Source organism: Sceloporus undulatus, unplaced genomic scaffold (assembly GCF_019175285.1).
Source record: "Sceloporus undulatus isolate JIND9_A2432 ecotype Alabama unplaced genomic scaffold, SceUnd_v1.1 scaffold_90, whole genome shotgun sequence".
Classification (NCBI taxonomy): domain Eukaryota; kingdom Metazoa; phylum Chordata; class Lepidosauria; order Squamata; family Phrynosomatidae; genus Sceloporus; species Sceloporus undulatus.
This window is the reverse complement of record NW_024803011.1, coordinates 1-9,460: the sequence shown is the minus strand read 5'-3', so window position 1 is coordinate 9,460 and position 9,460 is coordinate 1. Positions and strand designations below refer to the sequence as shown.

At 49.4% G+C, this 9,460-nt stretch overlaps 1 long non-coding RNA gene across 1 annotated transcript; it reads right to left on the bottom strand.

Moving 5' to 3' along the window:
* Positions 1–249: 249 nt before the first annotated feature.
* Positions 250–7,027, bottom strand: LOC121917677. The gene is made up of 3 exons (XR_006101079.1): positions 6,905–7,027; positions 2,190–2,284; positions 250–445 (listed from the first exon to the last, which is right to left on the bottom strand). It is a non-coding gene; the product is annotated as an uncharacterized LOC121917677 (long non-coding RNA).
* Between the last annotated feature and the right edge of the window lie 2,433 nt (positions 7,028–9,460).

Below are 9,460 nucleotides of genomic sequence, written 5' to 3'. Positions count from 1 at the left end.
CTTTCATTTTACTGAACATTATCCAGAACCACTTATTCATATGGGAGGGCAAATCCCAAGGCAACCTAGTTAGGCAGGTAAAAAGTGTCCATCTCCAAAAGACACTCCTAAGTCTAGGCCAGCCTTCCCTGCCCCACACAGCCCCCCTCCGTGCCAGACCCCTTCCTTGCCATACCCAGCAGAACGGCTGAGATAGTGAGTAGGACAAAGGCGTTTCTCTGGAGGAAACCCCGGAGGCTATCCCGGGTGATGCTGTACATCCACTTCCTGGCATGGGCTGCCCACTTCTCAAGGGCATGGCGGAGGCGCTGCCCCCGGCCACCATTGCCAAGCCGCTTGGATGACTCTTCATTCAGGAAGAGACTGTTGACGTGGGTCTGGCGCTCGCCCATAATCGGGCTCAGCATCCAGGGTCTGGGGGGGTATCCCCCGACGTCCTAAGAAGCTGCAGAGAGAGAAGGAGAGTTGTAGTGAGTGGTGAGGGATGGGTGACTCTTTCCCCCAAATGCCAACCCCAAGCCAGGAGAATTAGCTGCAAAGCTGGTCTTAGATCCCCACATGACCCAGAAATACAAGGAAAGCGTTGTACTCACAGGGGGAGAGCTGTGGGGGCCATCCCTAAAGGCGGAAAGGGGAGCACTGGCCCTGCAGAAGAGAACCAGGATAGCTGCAGCAGCTTCCAAACACTTTTCCAGAGTGCAGGTGCCTTGCCTGGCATCCTTCGCACCATGGGCAATACCTGAGAACCTTCCAAGCACGAGAGCAAAGCAAAGCCCTTTTGTGTGCAACTCCTTCACCCACCAATTCAATTGCTAAGTTCCCTCTTGGTCTCCGGCATGTAAGCCTATGGACAAGTGAACAGTTTTGTACATAGTCTTCCAGTTTTCTCCCGCTTCCACTTCTTTCTCCATCCCCTCCATCAATGATTCCCAAACTCTGGCTTTACAGGTGTTTTGGACTTCGGCTCCCAGAATCCCAGACCGCTAGCAAAAGTGGCTGTGGCTAATGGGAGCTAAAGTCCCCAAAACCTGGAGAACCAGAGTATGGGACTCACTGATATAAACTGTATCCCCCTTGGCTTCTTGTTGTCCTTTGTGAACCACTTGTGCATTGCTGGCCCTGCTCTATCCGTAACATATTGAAAAATAAGCATATATAGCTAAGTGTCAAACAGAAATAATATGCAGGAATGGGATGGTGGGGAAGGGAACCTGGCCACATAAAGTGAGCATACAAGACCTCCCTTTCCTCCCATGGAGAATTAGGAAAGTTATATTTTTTGGACTGTACATGGGCAGCAGACAAGCCGGTTGAATGATTCTGGGAGCTATAGTTTCCCCCCACAAAAACCTCCCAATGAAGCCATAGCTCAAGCCCTGTACAATATTATGTTCTTGTCCTTTTATCTTGAAAAGAAATTATATATGATAAAAAAATGAGGATATAATTTTGTTGTCGTCGTGTGCCTTCAAATCGTTTCTGACTTAAGGCTACCCTAAGGCAAACCTATCCTGGGATTTTCTTGACCAGATCTGTTCAGAGGGAGTTTGCCTTTGCCTTCATCTGAGGCTGAATGTGAGTTGCCGAAGCTCACCCATTGGGTTCCCACGGCCCAGTCAGAATTTGAACCCTGGTCTCCAGGGTCATCCAATGCTCAAACCACTACACCACACTGATTCTCAGCTGCAGGTCCTCCTCCCAAAAAAGCAATGTAGCTGAAGGTCAGGCCCTGTGCAATATTATATCCTTGTCCTTTTATCTTAAGTGTGCATGTGTATAAAAGCATATTAATAATGTCTTGCAATTGCTATTAACAATACATTTCCTCTGATCTTATTTCTAATGTGATGGCTTGCATCGGCATGACTGCCCATGTAGGAGAGACAGGCCACCTAGATATGAATACTGTACATGATCACTACATGGATTATTACCTCCTGCTGACCTGCCTTCTCCTCCTCATCTACAAAGAAAACAAATGGTCCATTTTGTAGAGGAGAAGACTGACTTGCATGGAAACTTATAGCTTTACTAAGCAGGCAAGGAACAGCCCCTCTCTCCATATATATATCCCTCTCCCCCCCCCAAAAGAAAACTTCAAGACCCGCAGAGGGAGTTTAGGCAGCTCCTGGCTCTGCATGCTGTGTCTGGGCATCTCCACCTACAATCTCCTTGGACGCTTGACCCACCTGGAACCGCAGCCAGTTTCTGCTATGCTTACTGTGCCCGGGTGTTCAGTCTGTCTGCCCGCCTGTCCTCCTTTCTCTCTTGCCGGTCTTCACTTCTGCTGAAAAGGATTAAAAAAGGGAAGTGAGAAATGGAGGAGGAGGAAGAAGAGGAGGAGGAGAAGGAGGAGACTTCTTCAGCATTGGGGGACCAGATGCCAAGTAGGGATTAACCCTCCATGCCAGGCAAGAGTCAGGCCTGAACACTGCCTCCCAGCATCCACTTCTTGGAGGGAGACCAGATACCCCAGAATCACAAATATTTTTGAGAAGGAACCACGACTCCCAGAATGCTGGCTGTAGGGATTCCAAGAGCAGCCCACCAGATTCCTACACTGGCTAGGATCCTATGTATTCCTGCATGGCAGAAGAGGGTTGGACTGGCTGATCCTTGGGGGTCCTTCCAAGTCTAAGATTCTATATATTCCTGAACAGAAGAGGGTTGGACTGAATGACCCTTGGAGATCCCTTTCAACTTCTATGTGTGTCTGTATGGCAGAAGGGATTCTATGTATTCCTGCATGGCCCTTGTGGGGGCAGGGGGGGTCCCTTCCCCTCAAAGCAGTCCAGAAAAAGAAACAGGGTTTTTTTTCAGGGTTTGCAGCATCCTGAGGCTAGTCAGATTTCCTCAGAGGCAACACACAAATAAGAACATGGAAACAATAACACACAAATAACCACTGTTAATTTTCCTTGCAACTAATAATCTGGATAGACTGTCCCTGCACACAGAGGCTCCATCGAGACAAACTGTTTCTCTACAACAGAGGTGGACAAAACACAGCCCAGCAATTTGTACAGATTTGTATTGGCAAAAGGAACAGGCTAAGTCCAGCAACGTTTGTGTTCAAAGCAACCACCCAAGAGCCTCCAAGAAATCCACTGGAAAGGGCAGGTATGCAACACCCATCCCTACCCTGGCCCACTTGGCATTCAGAGGTAGACTGCTTCTGAACACAGAGTCTCCACAAACAAGCATAAGAGCTGGAAATGTCCCTCTGTTCAAGGCATTTTGCCTTTTGCAAGGGGGAAAAACAAAACTGATGACCCTAAACTGCGAAAAGACAACCGCAGATGCTTCTTCCTGGTGTATTCACAGGTAGACTGACTCTGAACAGGGAGGTTTTATTTATGTACGTCACCCTTTTCAAGCTCCTGAATACAGTGGAATGCCAAATATCTTCCCTGCTTTTGTTATCCAGAGATAAAGCCCAATTTTCGGTGCCAACCAGACTTCCAGACTTCTGCCAGCCAAGCTTTGTCCCCATGGAAATGGGCAACCCTCCCAGTGGAAGGTCAGGTGGCAAGAGGAAACAAAAGCACTCACACCAAAGCTAGGAAAAGAGGTCTTTCCTAAGGACCACAATGCCCAGAATCCTCCACTTGGGCTATGAACTGGGGATTCTGGGAACTGATGTACAACAGAGCAGTTTTTTCTCCATGCTGTGGCAGTCAGTGAAACTCATCCACCCCAACAGAAGGCCAAGTGTGCCTGTCACAAGGGCAGAAGCTAATTCTAAAAGGACTCTCTGTCCCAACATCCTGCATCTGACCATGGCCAGTGAGATGCCATGTAAGGAGGGATCAAGGGGCTCCAATTCCATCCCTGGAGAGGCTGTCCTGCCCCAGGGAGGCTCCATTTCTAGCTAGCAGCCATTCACAGACCCTGAATTTGCCTCATCTTCATGTTTGCGGGTGCATCTGCATTGCAGAAATAATGCAGTTTGATGCCACTTTAAGTGCTGCAGCTCTATCCTATGGCACCCTGTGATTTAGTCTTTTTACAAGGTCTTCCGCCTTATCTCACCAAACTACAGGACTGTGTAGGATGGAGCCATAGTAATGAAAGTGGTACCAAACTGCATTATTTCAACAGTGTAGATGCACCCCATGGCTTACTGGAATGAGTGTATTTGAGTTGGGGTGTCTGCCTTCAAGTCACCTGTCGCTTTAAGGTGGCCTGATGGAGTTTTCATGGTCTTTTCTTCGGCAAGGAATCCTTAGAAGTGCTTTTTCCTGTGCCTTCCTCTGAAATAGAGCCTCCAGCACCAGGGATTTGCTGGTGGTCTCCCACCCAGGGGCTAACCAGGGCTGACTCTGCTTAGCTTCCAGGATCAGATGGAATCTGGTACCTTTATTTAGCGGATCAGCTAATATGTCCCTCTGGTTAGCAAAACGTTTACCTTCCTAGACTAAGACTCCTTGACGTGTCTAAAAAAAGTAATTTTGCCAAGCTCTCTATCTAGTCCTGCAACCTATTTCCAACACTGAGCTGTTTCTATGGACAGCCCTCCCAACAATAATCTTCCAGTTTGCCATTGCTATTTGGAGGTAGGCGTCCCCTGAAACTGGAGGCTCATTGAGCTGACAGGACACACAGTAGCCATAGGCAGCCCCCCTGGTTGGCATGTCTCTGACCTCTTTGAAGGCCCCCTGTGACCACATCCGGCCAAAGGGATTTATACAAGCGGATGATGTGGCCGTGAAGAGAAGTTACTTCTGCCTGTCCTGAATCAGTCATTGGGCAACTCCTCTCATTACGAAAGACAGGAAAGTTTCTCTTTCCCTCTGGCCACTTTCTCCACACCTCTAGAGAGTTTCATAAGCCATTCGGATATCCATCCTTAGCCACAAAAACATTATAGAATCAGAGTTGGAAGGGACCCCCAGGGGCATCCAGTCTAACCTCCTTCTGCCATGCAGAAATACACAGAATCCAAGAGTTGGAAGGGATTCCCAAGGTCCATCTAGTCCAACCCATTCTGCTATGCAAGAAGACACAATCCAAGCCCTCCTGGCAGACTGGGCCATATTTATACAAGATCATTGTGTCTCCTCTGATCCTTCTCTTCTCCAGGCTAAACATCCCCAGCTCTCTAAGCCACTCCTCACGGGGTTCAGTGGTTTCCAGACCCTTCACCTTTTGGTCACCCTCCTCTGGATATGCTCCAGCTTGTCAACATCCTTTTTGAAGCATGGTGCCCAGAACTAGACACAGTATTTCAAGTGAGGCCTGCCCAAAGCAGAATACAGTGGCACTATGATTTCCGTCAGTCTAGACCAGTGTCCCCAAACTAGGCTCTTTAAGAGATTCTGGACTTCAGCTCTCTCCTTTTAAACTGTAAGCCACTACGAGTCCCAGTTTTGGGAGAAAAGCAGGATAATAATAATAATAATAATAATAATAGAAAGGGATGAAGTTTCCAAAGGTAAAAGCCTACCTCTGCGCATACAAAAAGTACAGATGAACAGCCAGGGTTTGGGAATCTGCCAGAAAGTGAACTCAGGGAAGGATTCATTCATATTGGTGAGAGATGATTTTACCCGCTGGGCATGGGCTTGGCACAGGGCCTACCTGAGGCGGAGGTCTCCCCCCAAAAGCAAACAACCGGGGGGGGGGGTTATTCTGGTCTTGCCAAGCCAGACCAAGCCCCCTCTTTCCCCTCCAAAGACAGCAGCCACACAAACCTGTTTGGGTCCTTGGTTGCTGGAGGGTCATAAATGAAGCCACAAAGCCCAGAGAGGCTGGGAGGAGAGCCCCAGAGACCATCCCTGGTTCCTGGCAGGACTAGTCAAGGCTCCTCTTGGAGCCAAGTCTCTTATGACAATGCAGCAGAACCTGGCTTAGGAAGCCTAGGCTTCAGCCCAGCAGATCGGGGCCAAGGGGAGAAGGCCCAGTCCACAAGACCCAGAATGGCTGCCTGCTGGGCAGCTAATGGGAATTCTTGTTCAGCCTCAGCTGGTAGTTTGCGAACCAAGGATGCTGGGACATAGTTGCCCTCCCTTCTCCTGGCTCAGCTCTGGGGTGGGAGAGCCCTGTGGAAGCCCTCCTGGGTGGGCAGGCATCCACACTCTTTCAGCCTCAGGAAAGCCCAGGACAAGCAGCAGTCAGGAAGCTGAAGGTTTGTAACAAGAAGGGAGAGCCAGGAATGGCCGAACTGGGAGAGGAGGAGGAAGAGGAGAGGAGCAGGGGCTGGGAGGGCCTCTGAGGCAAGGAAGGCAGCCAGCTGGGTTGAGGCCCCCCAAAGTGGCCCCCTTCCCCCCTCAGCCTTTGGGAGAGGCTGCTGCTTCGGGGAGGAGGGGAGTCTCCTTCTGGGGAGGCTGCTGTTTCCAAAGAGCGCCTGGGAGGAGAGGGCCTTCCTGCAGGGCAGCAGCCTTGGGAGAACACCCACCCTTTCTCTTCCCTCCCCGGAGTGGGGGCCTCTTGGGCTGCCTTCCGAGTCGAGGCTCCTCTGCTTCGAGGGCTCTGCCTCCTCCTCTTTCCTGGCAGCCAGCGAGGGCCCTCCAGCCAGGCCCCAAGGGCCGCCCAGCCCCTCTCCCTCCTCCTCCTCCAACTGTGGGGGGGGGGCTGAGAGAGAGCCTGGCTCTGCCCAGCCCCATTGCAGACCATGGAGGCGGCCACCCAGGGCTGCCCCCTTCCCTGCCCCAGAAGGAAGGGAGGGAAAGGGGGCTGAAGAGGCTGCAGTCCGGCCCTTCCCTCCAAAAAGGTGCCCAGACCCAGAGTGCACTCGACAGAGCAGTCCATTCCGACGCACGAGGCAGACACGTGTCTGTCTCCTCAGGGCGAGGCTGGCGGCGGGGGAGAGGAGGCGAGGCGAGGCCGGAGTCCTCCAAGACCCAGCCCAGGCCCTTCGTTCCCCTCCAGGACTCCCGGAGCCCCCCCCCCCCCGCAGACTCACCCGCCGCCGCGACGCCCGACCTGCGCTGCTCCACGTGGAGCCTCCGTCCGGCCCCGGACTGCCCCATCCTTTCCTCCCTCCATCCTTCCTCCGCTTTTCCTTCCTCTCTTCCTTCCTTCCTTCCCTCCCCCTTTCCCTTCCTTCCCTCTCTTTCCACCTTCTCTCCCTTTTGCTTCCTTCCTTCCTTCCCTCCCTTTCCCCTTCCTTCCCTTTCCCTTCATTCCTTCCTTTCGTTCCCCTTCCTCCCCTTTCCCTTCCCTCCCTTTTCCGTTTCCCTGTCTCTCTCCTTCCTTCCCCATTTCTTTCCTTCTTCCTCCCTCCTTATTTCTCATTCCATTCCTTTTCTTTCCCACCTTTTTTCTTTGGCTACTTCCTCTCTCCCTTTTTCCTTCCTTCCTACCTTCTTTGGCTTTTTTTCTTTTTCCCTCTTATCTTCCCTTTCCTTTTCTCTTTTTTTCTCCTGCCTTCCCTTTCCATCCTCCTTCCTTATTTATCTGGCATGGCTCCATCTACGGAACCAGGGAGTTGTAATCGGTTGTGGCACCAGAGCTCTCTGACAGAGGACAAAAGCCATGCGAAAGTACACAGCGTTCAGCCATGGCAGTTAAAGCAGTGTCAAACTGCACTGTTTCTGCAGTGCAGATGCAGCCTGTGAGGGAAAGACGCACCCAAGGAAACAGACTTGAGTCTACAAAAGCTTATGCGACAAACCTCTTTCTCTCAGTTCCCTCTCAAAGGTGCTCCAAGATCCCTTTCCATGCATTTATTATAATTTTCCAGATGTTACCAGATGCTTTGAGTCCCAGGTTTTTTTTTTTTTGGGGGGGAGGATGGAATATAAATAATAAAAACAGCCTCTGCAGCAAAAATAGGAAGGGCTCTTTAAACCATCAGATTTATTGTAACTTATAGCTCTTCAAATAATAAAATAAAGATGTGTGTCTTATATTATTGTAAACTTGGCCCTCAGCATCCACGGAGCTTTTATCCACAGATTCAGTCATCCATTACAAATGTAAATTCCCAAAAGCAAAGCTGGATTTTGCCATTTTATGTAAGGGACACCATTTCACTATGCTGTTGTATTTAATGGGACTTGAGTATCCACAAATGTTGGCATTCACAGGAGTTCCTGGGACCCTCCGTAAATTATATCTTGCCTTTTTAAAACAAGTTCTCATTGGTCCAAATAAAATCAAATCCTGACACTAACTCTCAATTTTTGATGCCCACGAAGTCAAACAACCCTCTAGTCATAATTTCAAAGCCAAAGCAGGCAACTGTAGCTCTTCCTGTTTAGTTCCCATTAAGCATTGCCAGTGATGAGGGATTATGGTAACTGTAGTCCAAAGCATGAGAGCCTGCATGGCACGATGGGGTGAGTGTTGAACTACAACTCTGGAGAGCAGGGTTTGAGTCCCAGCTCAGCCATGAAACCCAGTGGGTGCCCTTGGGCAAGAAACCACACTCGCTCAACCTCAGGGGAAGACATGAGCAAACCCCCTCCAGAGAAATCTTGCCAAGAAAACCCCGCAATAGAGTTGTCATAAACGACTTGATGATATAGAACAACAAAGTCTAAAACACAAGATGGGGTACAGCTTCTCAACCCTAATTTAAAGGACTCCTTAGTGAGCATAAGCCAATTAAACGTGCAGAAAAATAAAACCAGGCTGGAAGAAGAAAATGGCACACATTTGTGTGTTCATCTTAGGAGGGTCATCTTCCATGTGCAAAAGGAACAAATGCCTCAACTTGAGGCCCAGTTTTGGGATAAATGTGGACTTTAAACATTAATGGAATAGTGTTAGAAGCAGCATTAAGTGGAAGACTGAGCATCACATCTTACACAGAAGTGGCATTTTGTCCCACAATGGATGGTGCAAAATAAATCCTCTAAGCAGGCAGCAGCTCTTCTTTGTCCTGTTTTTGGTAAGCATTTGCATTAATGTGAACCATTTCATTGTGTTGCAAAATGTACAGTGTGTGTGTGTCATTTCAGTCTTATCAAAAGGTTTTGCACAAAGCCCAACCATTCCTCTGCTAAATGAAGAAAAGTGAAGTTTGGCTTAAAAGCTAAACCTTGTGCGGAGATTGCGTAGGAGCACACACTTGCAACCATTTAAAAACCACAGAGCTTGCAATAATACCTTTTTGGATTGCAGTGCCCCAAATTCCACAGCCAGCCACCATGGCCGCTGTCTAGTCCATAGCAAGTAAGGCTTGTGTGTGAGAACCATGGGCTTTACAGTTCAATGGAAATCTGGTAAGCATGGAAAGGGTGGCTGCAGCCTGAATCTCAACTTCAACTCCTATGTCCTCCTATAGTTTCACTGAGAGTGGGCAAGACACTCTAAGACCATGGTGCATACTTACAGAGAAACCTCTTCCCTTGGATCCACAAAAACTTTGAGTTGGTTAACATACAAATCCTGGAGCCCAAACTGGAGTTGCTGAAGAGAAGGGAGTGAATGCCATTCTAGATGCCAGGGGAGAGCAGGGGCAGAGGGAGGCAAGAAAAATATGGGAAAATAGGAGTGATCCCCTGTAGGCACT